Source organism: Ammospiza nelsoni, chromosome 2 (genome assembly GCF_027579445.1).
Source record: "Ammospiza nelsoni isolate bAmmNel1 chromosome 2, bAmmNel1.pri, whole genome shotgun sequence".
Classification (NCBI taxonomy): domain Eukaryota; kingdom Metazoa; phylum Chordata; class Aves; order Passeriformes; family Passerellidae; genus Ammospiza; species Ammospiza nelsoni.
In genome coordinates, this window is record NC_080634.1 from 25063901 (window position 1) to 25083696 (window position 19796).

The following is a 19796-nucleotide window of genomic DNA, read 5'->3' on the forward strand; positions in this document are numbered from 1 at the left end:
GGGGTAAATCAATTAAAAAATTTAAACTTCCTCAATTTTCTTGGTTTGGTAATAATTTGAAACCACACAGAGGCAAAACATCACTCATCTGCACAAGTCTAATGATGCCAAGGAAAATACGCTCAGTACATGACTGCAGAGAAAATGAACATATTTCCACATCAGCTTTGCTGTCTATCCTGTCCAATCATAGATGTGCTGAAGAATTTCTGTGAGGACTTTCTTTTGCTTTCCCAACCTGATTGAACAAGTAGCATGCTACAAAATCTGCTTTAAGTGAGTCAAAGGGAGGCAGATCAGTGAAGATGATGGGTGGTAAGTCAGGTGTAGGGAGGATCTAGCACACAAGAAAACATGCAGCCATGGGGATTATTCTCAAGGCTGATGTTTGATAGTACCTTTGTCCAAGGTAGGGAATAAACTTGAAATGACCGCTGGAGATATTTTAATTGCTTAGAAAGTAAATAATTTATACATGCGAACAGGGGACTCCTAGTAAAGTGAACACATATTTTGAAGGGCCAGTGTAAGGTTTTACAGCAAGAAGAAAAAAAATAAAGATGTAAAACATTCATAAGATTCAGAACAATATACTTGAAGAGAGCTATTCAGTAAGAGACTTAAAGGTCACTGTACTGTATATAGCCCCTGGAAATAGGCTTTTGGTGTGGTATTGCAGCAAGGAGAAAGCCTGCCAGCTGCCCAATGAAAGTTGGAAAGTCATATAGTGTCAATAATGTGATTTATGCTGTACACACCAGGCTTTTCAAAAAGATTGCAAAGGATGTGATAGCTGGATATGATCCTACTGAAAGGGAGATGGGGAATTAACTATGTGTATGGCACAGCCACACATTGTTAATTATTTTCTCATGCATACACAGAATACTGACATCTGCAAGTGAATTGCCTTTTAATCCAGCAGAGGAAAGCAGAAGGATAACCAATGATTAGGAATTAAATCTTCCTAAATGCAGACCTCAAATAATTGCAATTACTTGAAATTTTTACTAATTATCTTACTTAACCCTGGGATAATTTGGTCAAGAATGTAGCTATTTTCTCTGGCTTAGTCTTCAAATCAAGGCTTTAGGAGACCTTCTTGGCTGGACTGGAAGTAATCACAAAAGGATGAAGCAAACTCCCCCTGGACACCTCTATGTGGGAAATCTGAGATCAAAATGACACACACCCCTGAAAAGTGCAGCTCACTGGAGATTTACGGAAATGAGTTTTGTAGCTCACTGAACTGAATTGAGCAGTTTGAGAAAAGTGGAATGCAAGGTACACTTAGAGTGCTTTCAATAAGGAGCTGAAAGTTGATGCTAGGTCCACAAAGGGAAATTATGTATCTGTTTAAGGATGACAGCCCTGCGAGTGTTTTCATACTCTGCTTTAGGCATCAGATGTAAATATATCAAATGTGTCAAGAGGTGTGCATACAAATACACTATTTCAGCTGCTAAATAATTAATGGGAATCTTGACTACTCCATGAACTAGTATTCCTTCTCAGTCCTTCAAAACGAGGAGAAATAAGATAGCAGCAAGAAGGAGACAGCCAGAGGACCAACTAAGAACTTTTCTTTAAGTAGACTCCAAGGCAATCCTGCAGAGAGTGTGGGAGAAACAACTCCCAAGGAAGGTGAAAGGAGGTGAGAGCTTGGGAAAACTGGCATTGTCTGCTCTGCACAGTGCTGGGAAGCTGGGAGCCAGATAAGCAGGTGTAGGCTCCCCTGCTGATGCCAGTAGGGGATTATTAGAGTGGAGAGCACCAGAGCCTGAATCCTGTGAAGCCAGACATTGTTGATGCTCTAAGAAGGGCCAGGTTTCTTGAACCCTGCTGGGTCCTCACTTTCCTGAGGGGAAAAAGAGGCTATTATTAGTAATGGGACTGGGGTCATAACCCAGCCAGCAGCTGGAGAAATAACAACTAGCAGTGTAAACAGGGGAACTGCACTTCAGCCCCCTGTATGTGAGCAGGAAAGGGAGTCAGTACAGGGAGGCTTGCAAATGCAGTGACCCATGATAAAAAGAGCAGTGCCTGGTTAGTTGATCAAGCTCCTAAAATAGAAAGCAGCTTTTGATAAATGGGTTGGCTGGACTCATTTGAATCTTCACTTTTTAAATATACATTTTTTCTGTGGAGTCCTCAAGAATGTTGCCTAGAAACAAGTGATGCAATATGACACTCAAGCTTTAAAAATAAATATTACAAACCATAACATTAAATGTTTTGAACAAGGCTAAGCTTCCTAGGTACTGATAGGATTGCAGCCCCAAAAGTTCAGCCTATAGTTGAGATTCAGGGAAGTTCTGATGCCTGGATGTTATTAGTGGCCTATGCTCAAGCTGACCTTGACCTTAGCACCTCTGCTTGTGCAGTTTACAGGGCCTCCTGGTGAGAGGAAGGCTCTCACACAGACCCATTTCTTGTTCTACATCTGGTTGACATCTGGGACAGAAACATCAGACAGAGAGGACAAAATATCTTCTGGACAGGACTAACACAAGTTCTGCACCAAACTGACTGATGCAACTGTCACTAAGATGAAAGTGTTGTACAGAGGGCAAATGAGTACAAAGGTTGCCATCTGCCGGCCTTGCAACTGGTGTTACCCAGCCACAGGCTGAGGGTGGTAAAGCCACTGCAACATCTGCAGGTGGCCTCTCCATGAAACATCTGCTGAGGTGCAGCCTCCAGAAAACCACAGGAGCAGCCTCAGAATAGTTACAGACAGACAGTCACAGGAATTGTTCTTGAGATGATAAGGAAAATAGGCTTAAATTAACTGAAATTGTTAGTGGGTGAGGCCAGCATCCCTCTGTTACAGTGATAGAAACCCGCTGGGAAGCTGTGCTAAGGCATCTCATAATGCTGATGTTGAAGACTGTCCCATGAAGTGCTGTTAGTTACAGCTCCCAAATCACATGCCTGCACAGCTAAATTAATTTGGCCACTGCAGTGAAGTCACCAGCTGCAAGGGCTTGGATTCCCATTTCAATTTCACACCTCTGTAGCAGAGGGCTTTATGCTGGCACAGGTCTGAACACCGATCCATGCCACGTCCTTTCTCTGGTGTCCTTCATTTGTCCTTCCTTTCTCCCTTTGTCTGGGGGCTGCCAGCTGATGTTGAGCCTTTCTGAACAAGAGGGGAAATTGTCTCATGGCTCTCACAGCCCCACTTTGTGGTACAAAGCAGATTCAAGCAGGATAGAAGCTGGTGCTTGTGCAACTTCTCTCTGCACAAATACATAGTTTCTTAATGCAGAACTCCCAGGCCTGGTCTCTTTGACAGCTGTTTTCCAAATACAATCACTTATGGCTTTGCACACTTGGAATAAGATCAAGTAGAAGTTGTCCTGCAATATAATCAGCTCATTCACTCACCAGGGAAGACTCAGCTCTCCTCTCCACTGGTAGAGGAACTTCAACAAGATTCTGCCAGAAAACAGAGCCCACTGATTCAGGAGGGATTGTTCCTTATGTATTTGTGGGACCTACCCTACCCATTACCTACCCTAAAATATCCTGCCTTACAAATTTTTTCTTGCACCCTTTAATTTAAATTTTAAAAATGTTGGTTTGTTTGTTTGGTTTTTTTAAAGACTTGTTTTGATTATGAAATTGAAGGGGTAGAAATGGAGTAGTATTATGTTTAAAAACAGACTGTGCCACAGTTCATCTGTAGAAGAGTCTTCCAAAACAGGGCTGCACACAGTGATTACTCTCAGGGACTACATGTCAGAATGCCTTGGGGATGAGTATAAAAAATTACTAGTTACATGGTTGCACACATTCTTGACTAACATTCATTGGTAGTCAATGGAGAAGATTCAAATTCTGTGATGGTTTTAAGTCAGAAAAGCAATTAAGCATATGCTGAAGTACCACCTCACTTTGCTGCTTGCATGGCTCAGTGGAGGGAAGGCAAAGAAAGGCAAAAGACTGAGGTAGAATGAGAATTTAACATTTATGTCCCATTACTTGAGGTCAGACAATACAGTTCAAGCCAGAAAATGACAGCAGGAAATATCATGTGTGGACAATGTACTACTCTTCATTTCAGGCTGTTTATGCTCACTTGCAAGCACTCATGGCCCTTGTCTTTATTTACAAGTACAGGTACATCACAGAGCTTAATCTTCAGAGAAGCCACTCTTCTTTCTTTCTTTCCTTCATAGAAATAGGCACTCCTGTGTCTCACTCAGTAGCAATCTTTGGCACTCCCTTGTCTCATCTGGCCTGAACCAGATCTTCTCTGCCAGACATTTTTGGAATATTTCCTTGATGGATGGCAGAGGGGGGCACCCATTGCAGGGGGTGCTCTTCCAGGTGCTCCACAGGCCAGGTGTCTGTAGGTGGAATCAAAAAATTGGGAAAAGGAGTACAAATAGGTGGAAACTCAGGGCTCTTTAGTTATTTTCTTGAAGTAGTTTTCAGCAGCAGTGTCTACTATCCAATGTCCACTGGGAGACAGAGAAGAGGGGGACAAGTATCGGCTTAAACTTGAGTATTTAGAAAATCAAGTCAGAAGCTATCTTATTTAGAGGGAGAAAAAGATCCATGTTCTCCTTTCAGGGGTTTCATTTGCTTCAGGAAGGCCCATGCCAGCCTCCTGAATACTCTCTTTGGCTGGTGAATACAGATATTCCTATTTCCCTATAGAGTTGTTTTCCCTTCTGTGGCTATGTAGGGTCAGAACCTACTCCCCTGGCAGAGGGAGAAAATGGCTAACCTGGTTAGTGTCATCATTCCACAGACATGAATCTTGTGACTTCCCTGTGCTACTTCTGGAAGTAGAAGTATGCACAGAACAATGTAGGTAGCTGGTTCTTAAACCATAATTCATGAGATGATGGTAAGTGGTCAGCAGCTGCCAATAGAACAATGCTGACTACTCTGGTGCTTTCCGCTGATAACAAGAAGAGGGTGAAAAATCGTGTGAGAAGTCATTATATTGGCCCAAAGGTTGGGAATTAGGAGTTCTCTTGTCTGTGTTTTTTAAGTCTTTGACATAATCTCAGCTCAGGTTGGAAATGAACCCTGGTGTCATGTGGATAGACTCCCACCAGACCAAAACCTAACAATACAGCTGAATCCTAACAGCCTCCTTACCGGAAAAAACAAAGAATACAAAAGGCTCATCTCAGATAGAATGTCTCACGTTGAGGAGATGTACATATGTATCTTTGCTGATTGATAATACTAGTACTACTTTATAATCAAACAATAATAAAAAATCTGGGTTTTTTGATGTTGTTGATGTAGTTACTTCACAGGCAATAAATTCACATAAATAAAATTGGTGCAGAAGGGATTAAGATATACAGCAGAGGTAGGGAGTGGTCTCTGCCAGGCACAATTAGTGTCAGTATTCTCATTCAAGATAAAATACTTTTAAAGGGTGGAAGAAATTATGCACATAAATTCCAGCTCAATTTTGCACTGCAGGGTAAGAGACATTTTTCACAGTTATTGACAAAGGACATTCCAGCAACTAGTGAAATCTGGATTTCATTATTTATTTTGGGCTACAGTGCAAAAGTACTATCTGCCAGAAAAAATGTGGTCAAAGCATGTTTTATTAATATATTGCTGCTGTTCTTGGATTATACCCCTGTAGAGGCTCACATCTGCAATGACACATCTGATAGTCTATAAATTAGATAGCATTTCAAGGTTTATTTTTGGATGAGTTTCCCTTACAATATACAGGGGCCATGCATATTCTTTTTTTTAAGCATTCACAGAAAAAACCTCAGTGCCTTTCTCCAAAAGATCATTGTGGGCTGCTCATGGGACACATTAGTGCTAAAAGCACAAGTACAAATACAGTGCAGCTAGCTCTTACCAGTGAGTTTGGTACGTCTGTGTGTATTTTATGATAAGAGACTTTCTAGCCCAGGCAGCTTCTGTGTAAATACATGGAATAAAGCAGTTCAGTGCTGCCAAGATTTCTGTCCAATGAGTGGGCTGGGTCACTGGAAGTGTCAGGAGGCCCAGGAAGACCTGGAAGACTGTCACCTCAGTGTCACCTCACCTTAGAGAGTTATGTTAGTAATAAAAACTCCCTAGCAATTCACAAACTCCAAAAATAACAAAAAAGAGAGGGATAACAGATTTCTTCAGAGAAATACATGGTAAGGACTGATATTTCCATTGCTGGTTTTGCTTTCTTATCTTCATGTTAAAGGCAGGCTTGTATGTGAAGCCACACATGTTCCTGATATATGGAACCCAGCTGCCTTGAAATCAATGGCAAGGTTCCTCTGTTCAGTGAAGACTCTTGGATTTTGCTCATATTTATAGGATACAATTAAGCTGAAAAGTTAAGAGAATCCACAGCCTTCCAAAAATTAAAGAGGAGAGAGAAAGAAATGAGAAAGCAAATATGTGGTGAAAGAGATCCCAGGTGAAATAAGTGGTCCAAGTTTTCATGTCTGGATGTTGTTATTTTTTCCATAATTGCTATAACAAACTCCTGCTTTCACCGAGGGGAGGTGACCTGGGATTTTTCCAGTAGCAATGGAAATTTAACACTCAAATGACCAGAATTGTTAAAGCTTTTTTACTCATGTATGTCAGCACTGGGAGATTCAAGACATAGCTGACATAGTTTAGTCAAAAGCAAAATTTTGTGACTGTATTTGTGTGTCTATGCACTCAAAATGGAGACTAAGGAACCAAAAACCTCTATCTACCAAGAAGAGATTGTCTTAAGTACCAAGTAATGCACAGTTATGTAGGCATGAGTAAAACATGATTTAGATATCTCATTTTGTTCAGTTATCTTTGAAAGTCACATTGTTGGAATAAGGAAGTGCAATTGACACTGATACCACCTTGAGCTGACACAGGACATCTGCTGCTGTTGGGAAGGCTGCTGTATTTGGAGCTCCAGTTCCCTTCAGTGTCCTTTCCACAAAGGTGACTCATATTACAGTAGCCAATTTACTTCACCTCCCATAATGAATGATTTTCTAATCTCCAGAAGCATAAGAATATATCCATGCTCTCCAAAACCATTTGGGATCAGCTTCATCTCTGCTGGATACAAAGGAGATGATCAGATACCCGGTCCATTTAATTCCTTTTCCACAGACTTTCTGATTTTCATTGTGTCACTATGATTATAGTTACGAACCCTTTCAGAGGACTAAAGAAAATAAACAACAACCACCACCAAAAAACAGAGAAAGCAACCAAGTCCTGTTGTGGACTAACAGCACTGCAAATTTTTCAAAAACTACCCACTGAAAAGTACTGTTTCACTCGTCAACTAATGCTGCCCATCCCGCCTTGAAAACTGCCTGCAAATATCTATCACCAATATTTGTCTGGTGCTAAAACTGTAGCCAGCACACTGATCCTATTTGTCCTTAATCTCACCCTTGGACATATACTTTTACATCTGAAAATACCTTATTCTCGTTAACTGTTATGAATTCCTGTAGGGAGTTTATGGTTTCACCCATGGCTATTAGTAGCCTGGCCATGATTCTATTGTACCTACAGTCTAAAACCTGGACATGAAGAAAATCTCCTCTTCAGAGAGATGATAATCTCTGTTGAGACAAGGTGGAGAGATGGATGCAAGGCTCAAGGGACAATGAGGGTATGGAGGCAGGAGTGTCAGGCCATTGTGGTGGTGGCCAAAGTTTTGCCAATTAACTCAGTGGCAGTGGTGTGGGGGCATTTTGGCTAAGAGATTAGAGGGATTTTTAAGGAACAACATGAAGGAGAAGAATGAGCACTATTTTTTCCAAATGTAAGTGGCAAAATGTGATGTTATTCATCAACAGCAAAAAGCAAAGGGAGCCCAGTACAGAACTAGCCTTTCATTACTTAGTTCATTTAAGGCGAGATCTCAGGTTTTTGTGTTAGAGAAGTATTTCTTTATTGCTGTACTGGTAGCCAAAAATGTCTGACATCTGCATGACTAACATCTGCATGCCATCATGCACAGCCAGATGGTGGGCTATAAAATGTCAGGAAATTTTGGTAATGGAAATATCAGCAGCAGACTGAAGCACATACCAGAACTATTTATAAAAGGAGAGATTTCATTTTCTTTGAGAAGGACAGCACAGGTGATTGAGAGACTGAGAGACTGACTAATGAGGAGGTAATGAAAAAAGTAGCTATGTTAAGCTTGGGCAAATGACCAGCCACCAGCCAGTGATATGAAGAATCAGAGAGGAGGAGATTTCTTGCTAGGGAGCCTAGAGTGATGGGATCACTGGTCAAAGACAAGTCCAAGGTGAAGCTTTGGAGGCTAAGGAGGAGTTGTATTAAAACTTTGCAAGTAACTCTCTAAGGGAGATAGCAAGAGCTCATTGTGAGTCATGTATGTCTGAGCTGGCCAGAGCTCTAGAGGATCTCTTGCTGGCAGGGGATTAACTCCCAGATGACCGTATTGGCCTTTTGTATGTGCCCCATCTCAATCTGGCATTCCAGTCCTGGAGAGTCTTGGGTGCATACACAAATCCCATGCAGAAAGAAGAAGGAAAACAGGAAGTGCCCACCCAAGATTTCAGGTGTGACTTGGCCTTTTGCAAACATGAGCCTGCTGACTGCAGAACAGGCACAGCTCTTGGCAAGGGAACTGGGCTGCGCCAGGCTCACACAACATCAGCAAACTCGTTAGCTGAACCGTAGAGGCACAGCCAAACTGTTCTCCCTTTTAATATCTGCCAAATCTAATGCCTCCAGTTCAGCTACACAGCTGCCACTGAGCACAGACCTCAGAGGCAAGGGGCAGTGCAGTTGTAATTCAGAGGTAAATTCAGCTGACAGCCCCGATCCAGGTGGAGATGGGATACTGACTTGATTCCCAAAGCTCCCAGCAGAGCAGCAAGCTAACTCCTAGCTTTTATTTTTCATACTGTCAGGGTTCCATGAGCTAATCTTAAGTATTAATAGACATATGACCTCCCCATATAGTTTTTGGAAAATCAGCTACACCACAAGCTTTAAGGGAAGGCGGTGACTGAATTTGCTGCTTGACATTACAATGTGCCTGACAAATTTTCCAAGTTAGGGCCCTATTCAGTGTGGAAACAGCCCCAACTTTGCCACTTTCCCCGGTTTCGGTGGATTAACTTGGTATGAGTGAGTGTGTGGCTTCATTTGCAGGAGCAGCATGTGGTAGAGAAAGAAAATGAGTGACTCCTATGTGTTGATTCTTGCAGTTTATTCACACGTGAGTTAAATATGATTAAAAGAGACAGGAGCTGGTACCCGAGCCTGTTTTAGTCACCGGGTAGACATAAACAGGCTCTGGGCAGGCCACTGCAGTGAAACAGAGCAGTCTATTACACAACCTTCCCAGCGCTGTCGTCTGCCGCCAAACTGTGCCGTAACTGTTTTCCAACGCCATCTAGTGCCACACGGGATCCTCGGAGCGCTCGGGATACTGCTTGTGTTTTGTTACACCGAGTTAAACAGCCATGGCTTGGCAAGGAGAAGAAATGTTTGCATTTCACAGCACTGACAATTAACCAACAGATAGGAGAGGAGCGTTTGATCCATAGGATTTGAGCTGTTAGTTTATTCTAAATGGGGCAAAAGTTGTGTACTGTGGCAATAACCACTTCCCAGGCAATACTCAGAGTCCCACCTCAGCTTCAGGTCTTGGTGTGAGGCTTCATGATACCCAGATTCCCTTTGCTTTTAATGTCAATATAAAAAAAACTATGTCCATTTATATTCCATGGAAAAAGAGCCCCCAGATAAGTATAGTATGTAAATTATGCTAGTGATCTTTTAGAGCAAATTAAAATACCCTTCACTTAATCATAGGCCTATTAAAATGGAAGCCTTGCTAAGAAGTTACTGATAAGTACCCCACTTGATGAACCTGCAACATAGCAAGCTTCCAAAGCTTCCAAGATTTATAAATCTCTGAGGAATGAGAGGGAGAAGAGTGATATAGTCCCAGTAAAACCAACAACCTCATTCTATAATCTTTAGCTGTCTAGAAAGCAACAAATAATTTCCCCCCCTTACTTTTGAAAACTTTAATATTTTGGAAAGTGTTGGATTATTGTTGGATTTTTTTTTTTTTTTTTTTTTTTTTTTTTTTTTTTGTTTTGGAACGGATACTTTTTTCTCAACTTATTTGTAAAAAAGGATTAATAAAAACCTTATGCTTGAAAAATGTAGTAATTTGGACGAGTGGTGAAGCCTTTTTCATCCTGTAACAAGTTAATAACTGAATTCTCTGCCTTTCTAATGGTAATTCTTACTCTGGTTCCTCATTTGCTTTCTTGGACAGGACATAATGAGAAGTTACTTTGTATCTTCTAAATTCTTCCCATCCTGTCTGTTTTGAAGGGTTCTGCTCTGTTCTGTTCTGTTTCGCAGCACAAACATTTGGTGCTGTGTTTTTTGCATTGAGCAGAAAGTTTTGGAACAATCTGTTAATCCAAACCAGACATCTCTTCCCTCGCCCCTCTCTCCAGCTGACTCTCTAGCCAGCTGTGTGATTAAGGGATGTGCTCTTCTCTCAGCAGCAGCCAGCATAGGCCAAACACACTTGTAGGGGGAAAAATGGCACTTAAAACTTTCTGCTCCATGTGTGTGGGGAAAAAATGAACACATTCTACCCTGGGGGAATTCTCCATCATCTGTACTGAATACTGGGTGCCCTCTAGAAGGCAGCCTGTAGTTTGAGCAGAAGCTGTGAGAGTGCATGCAATGCAGTGATAATCAGAAGCCGCATTTGTGTGCTAAACCTGTTTTACTTATAAAACCTCTGCCCACAGATCCATGTCTGCAGCAGGTCAGTTCCCCTTCTGTTATTCCAGGAAGCAAGTGTAATAACACACTATGTAACAGGTCAGAAATACATGTGTCTAGGCATTGCTAAGTGTTTTTATTAGAATCAAGTGAGACAATGCTGAACAATGCCATGGTGCCTTCATTTAGTGCATCCACTGACCCATCTCAGGCCAGTGTTTTTATGTGGCTCTGAACAGACTCATACAAACACAAGCCTCAGTCCCTGTCGCGCCATTCACAAAGGAGATATTATGGCAGTGCTCTGGGTTTTTTCCTGTTTCACACATTGTGGCCTATCTTGGAGGATAATGTTGTCTATATCTATTATTTCCTATTGGAGTTCCTAAACTGGAAGCTGACATTTAGCAATATGTAAGCCTCTGCAAGAGGCACTTTTGAAATACAGCATTTGCCTTGTGACAGCCTTTCTGTCAGCCAGAATCTGTAAATACAGAAGCAAAGATTGTAAGAAATTCAGTGGTTTTCTCTGTCACTCCTTCTGTTTAGAATACACTTCAGCAATGTCAGCTCCTACTCTGTTTTAGCCTGCATAGGACATGGGCTCAGACCTGCTGTTCTTGAAAGTGGGTTTATATCTCATCATCACTTCTAGTCAATAAAACTATGCAGAATGGGAGGAGGAGGGGAGAAGTGCATGAACAAACATGTAGATGATCCTTCATTCTTATGTAATTCTTGAAAAGCTTCCTAAGGATATGACATAAGTTCCATCATTCTAGTTTGGAAATGCATGGCCTATAAATGTCCTGTTAAAGCAGACAGTCTTAAGAAAATGCATATTTTTAACTCTGGAATGTATGATTCATTTTTTAAAATGGATTTTTTGTGTTGCTGCTTCTAGTGGGCCTCTCATCACCTCCTCTGTGTATTTCTGCCTTTTTTATCCTTACTGACAGAAGATAGGGTTCTCATTAATGCATCTTTTCCATCCCATACAATGCTACAGTGATAGCTGTGGGTTTGTTGGAACACCCCAAAGTGCCCTGCTCCCTCTGACTGAGCATGCTGCATGAGCAACAATGACTATGCAGCTCTGATGTCAAGGAAGGTTATTACAGTTCAGCAAGCCTGGCAGGCAGCTGTGCATATAAAAGGAAACCCAAAAAGGATAGAGATGCAAAATCACACTAGGAGAGCAGCAGGCAGAGCACAGGGCAGGCTTCAAAGCCAGGCAGGAACTTTGAGGCTCACCTAGGCCAAGTGGACTGAGAGAGCATGGCCTTGCCTACCAGAGCATAAACACACTGGCTGGCAGACTGCTACCTGATGGCAGGACGGAGGCTATAAATTGCAACTCACCACTAAATTCTCCCTTCTCAGCACCTTTCCTTCTACCCTGATCATGGCTGAGAAGCTTTTTCTTTTGATTTAAAATAGCTCTGTATGCACTACTGTCCTAAGTCTTCACACACTGCCACTGTTTCTGAAAGTGTTGTCATCTCTTCCTTTCTTCCGTGGCATATGACCCCCTTCTCTCTTTCTCTCCTCCTGCCCTGGCTGGGAGTTAAACCTGGTTATGAGTGACTTGCTTATGATTGCTGCTCTTTGCCATTTCATTTTCACTTTGTCATTTCACTTCCGCTCTGGCAGTGGCCAGGTCTTAAATCATAGCCTGCAGCACCCAATGTCAGCATGACAAATCTGAGATGGCAATGACAGTCCTGGATGTGAGAAGACTCAAGTTTGGAGTTTGAGTCCCAGCTCAGTTAAAAAAGTAGAAGTTCTGATGAGGAAGAGGAGAAAGAGCATATTGGAGAGCTGATCTAAGCTATTGACTTCAGAAAGAGCTTAAATTTGTTTGGACCAGGTCTTGACTCTTCATGGAAATTTTATAGATCTAGAGAAGGATTAGAGACAAGGATGAGGACATGGACTGTATAGTGCACTATGTGAACTCCAGATGTAAGTGAAGCAGCTGCACACACAGTCCTGCTCTTGAGCTCAGACATCCCAGGTGTCTTCCTGCAGAGCCAGCAGAGCAGGCTGCACTGCTGGTGTCCTCTGTACAGCAACAGCTTGTCATGTTTTCCTTGGTTTCTGAACATTGTGCAGATGGTGGCCCGAGGGATCCTGTTAGCTCAGGGAATGCTGTAATACCTGTAAGATACTGGGATGAGTGTTCTCAATGTCTATGAAGCTCTGTGCTCCTAGATGGTTTGAGAGGAGAGAATTTTGTTTCATCCTCAAAACCACAGCAGATATAAGGAATCTGTAGGTACATTATGTTACAATATGCAGCCTTGATGGCCACATTAAACATAGTGATTCTCTAATTAAAGGGAAGGTGGTTTGAGGATTATTTGATTCCAGCTTATTTGAAAGACTGTGATAGAACAAAGTTAGCCATATTTAAAAAATTCACCAAAATACCAACATGAGCAGAATTGTTCAGAGGAGGGAGCAAAAATATTAGTAGATATTTGAGTAGGCATTTGTGATCAACCAGTGCACTGGTTCAAGCTGAAGGAAGGGAGAAGGAAATGGAAAGCCTGTAAGGAATAGCCCTACTTTTCTTGAAATTTGGGCTATTGCAGCCTGTGAACAGTGAGGTAAACTGAGGATCTTCACTGAGTTAACACTGAATCTGGCACAACTCATTACTGATGATGGAAATACAACTACTTGATTTACCGGGAGCAGAAGAAGTGAAAGTCCTCTGCGATGTTTTCAGTGGGTTGAGATTGCCTTTGTCAGAATATTTGCAGATGCCTGTTTGCACAAATGCTTATGGACATCATCCACCTCCAGTGCTATTCCTCTGTCAGTTGAACCAGGTGCTAGAGGAATTCCCAAGAATTCATAAAGCTTTATAAAGAGATTGTAAGAGGCAAATGGGAAGGTTGCAGAATACCACTAACCAATAATCCAAGAGGATTCTGTGGCTCCTCTTTGAAGGAACATTTTGAGAGCTTCTCGACTTTGGGGGAACCACCATACATGTTCAGAGCCCTAGTCTGGGCTATGTCCTAGTTTGGGACAGCATCAATTAGCTCCTTGTGCAATGGAAGTGAGAATGAGCGAGAAGGGAGTACTTTCTAATTTGTGTTGTGCACTGTCCAAATGAACTGGCTAGCTGAAACAGCTCAGACATATCTGAGAATCTCTTTCATTTTACTTGTTCTTCTCAGAACAAGGGTGAGTTGTGGAGGAAAATGAACCATCTGTTGAATCATGACATCTGATAGAAAATCCAGAAATCCCACCATTTTTGTGGTTTACTACCTGAGTAAAAAGTTTATTTATATGAAATGCTGGATTGCTTTGCAAACTACTCCAGCAGGCCAAGCCAAGTTGGTGTTCCAGCACCATGAATTTATGTCCTTGGCGTGGCTTTCTGCCAGCATCCTGTCCATTGAACTGTATTTACATTAGCTCTGTAAAACATTACTTCATTCAAGTGTCTGAAGGGAAGCACTCACTTACTCCATACACTTTGTCCTTGACTGTTGCCAGCTGGTGAAAAGGTGGCTGGTTGCCTTTCCCAGATGGGCCCTGCCATTCTGAATGTAATGAGAATTAAAGCCACTGATTCACTGGGGCTGCTCAGGTTCCAATTTTGAATGAAGTTGTCTTAGCGAGTACAAATGCAAAATACTGGACAATTAATTTCTTCTTCTAAGATTGAAAGATAAATCCTTTGTTTGAAAAATAAATGCCTTCAGCAGGCATTGCCTTTGGTATCAGAGCTTGGCATACTTCAATCAATATACTGGTAAACTAATCTGGTTTATGGTTCACTGAATTTCAGTTTGTTTTTTTTTCCTTCTGTGACTTTCAAAGCTCTTTACAAAGTGGAAGGGTTTTCATTTTATAGAAGGGAGAAATGGAGGGAGGAAGAGGCAGATGCTACTGTCTAATCTAGTATAGATCCTCATGTGAAGCATCTTGAGTTTGATGAATAAATGTGGTGGTCCCAAGGTCTCTTACTGCCAGAAGTAAGTCAACTTCTGTAGGAATGAAAGATAAAGGAGGTGTGACTCTCTTTGGTGTGCTCTGGTGCATAAACGTTCATGATGGAATTAAAGTCATAAGTTCTTCTACATGTTCTAAAAGGGCTTTCTGGAGACAAAGATTTGCTCTATTACAAGAGAAGATTTGAATTAGGATTCTTCATTTTAAAATTTGTTAAATAGTTTGGAAATGAGATTTCTCGGAGAAGTGTCCCCGTTTTGGAACATGTAACTATTTCAGTGTTAATATGCAGACTGCAGTATAGCAAAACTTTTCTGATTTAAAACACAGATCTGCATGTCAGGAGACTTCACTTTCTGGCTTAGTGTTCCTTCATTTGAAAAGGACAATAGCACTTACCATTCATCACCAGGGTGCCAGGGGTGTGTAAAGAGCCTCAAGATGCTTGGATACAAGGTTTGAAGGAGCTAGTTAGTACTGCTATGTCTCTTAGTATTATTGTTTCAATTTTATTCCTTGCTCAGATTTTATCTTCAGTCTGTGGAAACCACAAGCAGAGAATAAGGAAATGTTTTCTTGGCTTTGTGAGAGGCAAGCAAAGGAAGTTTGTTGTAGAGCCGTAAGGATGGTCAGCCCTGAGAACTACTGGCACAGCCTTCTTCCCTAGAGACTAAAAAAAATCCCCAAACAAACAAAAGTAAATTTCTCCATTACTGCTATGGTACCTACCAGTGGAGTATTGATATTCATCAGGACATCTGTGCAACACCTCCAGAATTTGAAAGAAAAATTAAGATAAATCAAAATTGTTTGTTTAAGTTTGCTATACAGGTGCTTGCACCTTTGTGGGAATAAGCCATTTCCACAAGCCAAAACCACTGTAGAACTGCAGTTTTCATGGAGGTAGCTCATCTCTCTCTCCAGGGCATACAGACAGCTGCTGCCCTCTCTCATATCCAAACAATTTCCCAGTACTGTGAGCCTGGGATCTCTCTGAAGCAGGTCTCTCTTTCTGAGTCCTAAATGTACCATCTCTCCTACCCTGGCTGAAAATACATCCTGCCTTCCATGCTAACTGATACACCTCTGGAAGGATTCTCTTGGAGAAGGTGCAGATGACACCAGTGAAGATGCATTTAAACTCGCCTGGGAACTTGGTCTTGTTTTAATGAAGAATATATTGACTACTTTCATCTACGAGGTCATGGCTGGTCAGCAATGAAGCACTTAAAACACTCTGGAAGCCCACTTTGGACCTGTTAAAGAGCACTGTGAGCACTTCTGTTTATTTACTCTCCCCTCCCTTCTCTTTGGTGTAGATTAGAGGTAAAATTCTCCAGAGAGTGAGTTCCTCATTAAGATTTCCGGTACCTCCCAGTCTGCAGAGGCTGGGATTACCACATGAAGGGTATCCTGCTATTCTTGCCTCTGGTCCAGGCCCTTTGAAGGGACCCTGGAACTCTTTACAATAGTACAGATTTATGAGCACTGTGCAGCCTGCCAGAGCCTTTCTGAGATACTTCTGTAAACTAATTATGGGAAACTGCCCCAGGCTTCTGTCATTAAAATACATTCTTAGCATTTCATGAACAAAGCTTAGTTTCCTCCTTCTGTTCCTATAGGATATGATCTGTTTCCTGACAGATGTTTACTCTAAAACATCAAGTGATTGTTGCTGAGGAAAGTAAGTGAAAAACAGTGTGTCACCTATGATGAGTCACAATGTGAATCCTGAAATCCCAGTGTGATCTTAACTTCTCCAATGCCCAAGGAAATTGCTTTTTAAGATTTTTTGCTTGTTTACATTAATCTGATTAGAGACTGGGCACTTGGAGTTCTGCAGTTTGTTGTCAAGCCTTCCTTTTCAACACTGTCTTGGCATGGATTTTGATCAAAAGCCAATACCCACCCACTGGCTACTTGGGCACCTGAACAAAATGAGCTGATCCATCCAACTGCTGGCTCCTAGGTGCTGCCCCGCGGGGTGGCAGGAAAGGCAGACATACAGCAAGAACAAGAGGGGCTGTTGGCAGGAGTGGAGAGCTGGCTCACGAGGGCAGGGACACAGGGAGTTTGGGCTGGATGGTGTGTGTGATCCCAGAGCTGGAGCGCCGGGTGGGCTCGATGCACAGGGACCATGACTGCCATGGACCATGACAGATGACCATCCTCTCCATGGGCTCATCCTAAACACTGCCTTGAGAGACACTTGTTCCCTGCATAGGCAAGAGCACAGGGGCAAGGTGGAATAGAAATCTCAGATTCAATTCATCCTCGTGGAAAAGACTGAGGAACCTTCTGGTTCAGACAGGTGGTGAGGTAATCACCCCTTACTTGATTATCTAAGTCCAACTGAGCTGCCAGAACAGGGTAAGCTTCAGATTGCCTAGCCTGTAATTACTCAGTACCTGGCAAAATAATGGAACAGTTTATATTAAGTGCCATCACACAGAATTTACAAGATGGCCAGGATATCAGACCCAGTCAGCATGGGTTTAGGAGGGGTAGGTCATGTTTGACCAACCTGGTCACCTTTTATGACCAGGTAACCTGCCTAGTGGATGCAGGGAAGGCTGTAGATGTTGTTTACTTGGATTTCAGCAAGGCCTCTGACACTGTCTCCCACAGCATACTCCTAGACAAGCTGGCAGGCCGTGGCTTGGACAGGAGCACTCTTTGCTGGGTTCAGAACTGGCTGCATGGCCGGGCCCAGAGAGTGGTGGTGAATGGTGCTGCATCCAGCTGGTGGCCAGTCACCAGTGGTGTCCCTCAGGGGTCTGTGCTGGGGCCAGTTCTGTTTAATATTTTTATTGATGACATGGATGAGGGTTTAGAGTCTTTCATTAGCAAATTTGCAGATGACACTAAATTGGGAACGTGTGTTGATCTGTTAGAGGGACGGAGGGCTTTGCAGAGGGACTTGGAACGGTTGGATGGATGGGCAGAATCTAATGGGATGAAGTTCAATAAGTCCAAGTGCTGAGTCCTGCACTTTGGCCACAATAACCCCCTGCAATGTTATAAGCTAGGGACGGTGTGGCTGGACAGTGCTCAGGTGGAAAGGGACCTGGGGGTGCTGGTTGATAATCGATTGAATATGAGCCAGCAGTGTGCCCAGGTGGCCAAGAGGGCCAATGGCATCCTGGCCTGTATCAGGGATAATGTGGCCAGCAGGAGCAGGGAGGTCATTCTGCCCCTGTACTCAGCACTGGTGAGGCCTCGCCTGGAGTATTGCGTCCAGTTCTGGGCCCCTCACTTTAGGAGGGACGTTGAGATGCTTGAGCGTGTCCAGAGGAGAGCAACGAGACTGGTGAGGGGCTTGGAGCACAAGCCATATGAAGAATGACTGAGGGAGCTGGGATTGTTCAGCCTGGAGAAGAGGAGACTCAGGGGTGACCTTATCACTCTCTACAACTTCCTGAAGGGTGGCTGTGGTGAGCTGGGGGTCGGTCTCTTTCTCCGGGCAACAACAGATAGAACAAGAGGACACAGTCTCAAGTTGCGCCAAGGGAGATACAGGCTAGAATTAAGGAGGAAGTTTTTCGCAGAAAGAATGGTCAAATACTGGAATCATCTACCCAGGGAGGTGGTGGAGTCACCATCCCTCAATGCATTTAAAAAAAGACTGGATGTGGCACTTGGTGCCATGATCTAGTTGAGGTATTAGAACATGGGTTGGACTCGATGATCTTAAAGGTCTCTTCTAACCTAGAAATTCTGTGATTCTGTGATTCTGTATCATTAATTACTTTCATTACCTCAATGACAGTCTGCCATATGTTGTCATTCACCTGAGCTAGAACCTAAACTTGCATTTTGCCAGTGAGCAGGGCACTTATAAGCACCTGAGCTTGTTGCTGCTTTTTCATGTGGAGGGTATCAGCTGCCACCCTAATTCCCGTTAACACTTGAACTCCATGTGAGTGTTTTAGATGCAATGTGCATGTGCACAGTGCTCATACAGATCTTGATTTTAAAGGAGCTGAAAACTCCAGGGTGGAGTTCTTACCAAGGCTTTCAGCTGGTGTATAGGTCAAGTGCCAGATGATCTGCTACAGCACAAGGCTTTGAACTGTTCTCTGAAATTCTACAGCCGTCTTCCTGCTATAAGGTTTTGAGCTGCCAAGTAAAGTGTACTGGGAAAAGTAATATGCAGAAGGACGTTCATATTTTCCATCTGTAAATTCTTAAGACCAAAGATGCCAGAAGAACAGACATATCTGTTTTGGGGTAGTATTATTAACTGAATTTCTGATTCAAATTAGCCCCCTGAAGTTCTGATTTAAATTAGCCCTCTCTTCATCTCCCCCTTTACTTTTTAGTGTTTTGTTGGTTTTTTTTTTTTTTTGTTGGTTTTTTTTTATTTGTTCGTTTTGACTTGGTTTTCAGGTTTTTTGTGGGTGTGAGGTTTTGTTTTGTTCTTTATTTTTAATCTCTCACAAGGCATCTAGGTTAGTAATGCAGGCTGGCCACAGCAGGATGTTTACAGTGCAGTCTTCTGCCATGCAGGTAATTTTTTCCCCTGCAAGTGATGGGTCTGGAATTCTTCCTCAGAGTGAGACAGAAGCAGGAAGAGAATCTAAAATCACCCTCCTCCCCCTGCCACACATGCGTACAAGAGGAAATACTGAGAAGATTTTCTATGGTGTGAAGATTTTAGGGGGCAGAAGGCCTCTTATAAATGCTGCTGGAGATGACAGTAGCTGCAGAGGAGTCAGTGAGGAAGAGGGTATTGAGAGACGAGATGAAGGTACATGCAGGAAACTCCTGGTACATGCCTAGACCAGCTGAGGTGGGTTAGGGAGGAATTGCAGGGTTCTCTTCCTGTATCTCATCCCATGAGGAGGTGTGCAGGCAGGGAGAGACCCTTGCTAACATGGATGATGGTTAACTGATTTCCATTAGCTGAAGCTCTGTCTCTTGACCTCATAGCTTTCTACTCAGTCTTGACTTTGGTGTAAATGATTTTTAAAAATGGGGGATAAGAGGAACAGGCTGTGAGCCCCTGGAATACTGGAGAAGCAGGATAGCACAATCTCCAATTTGAAGTGGCTGTAGGTGAGGCAGTAATTGAGGTG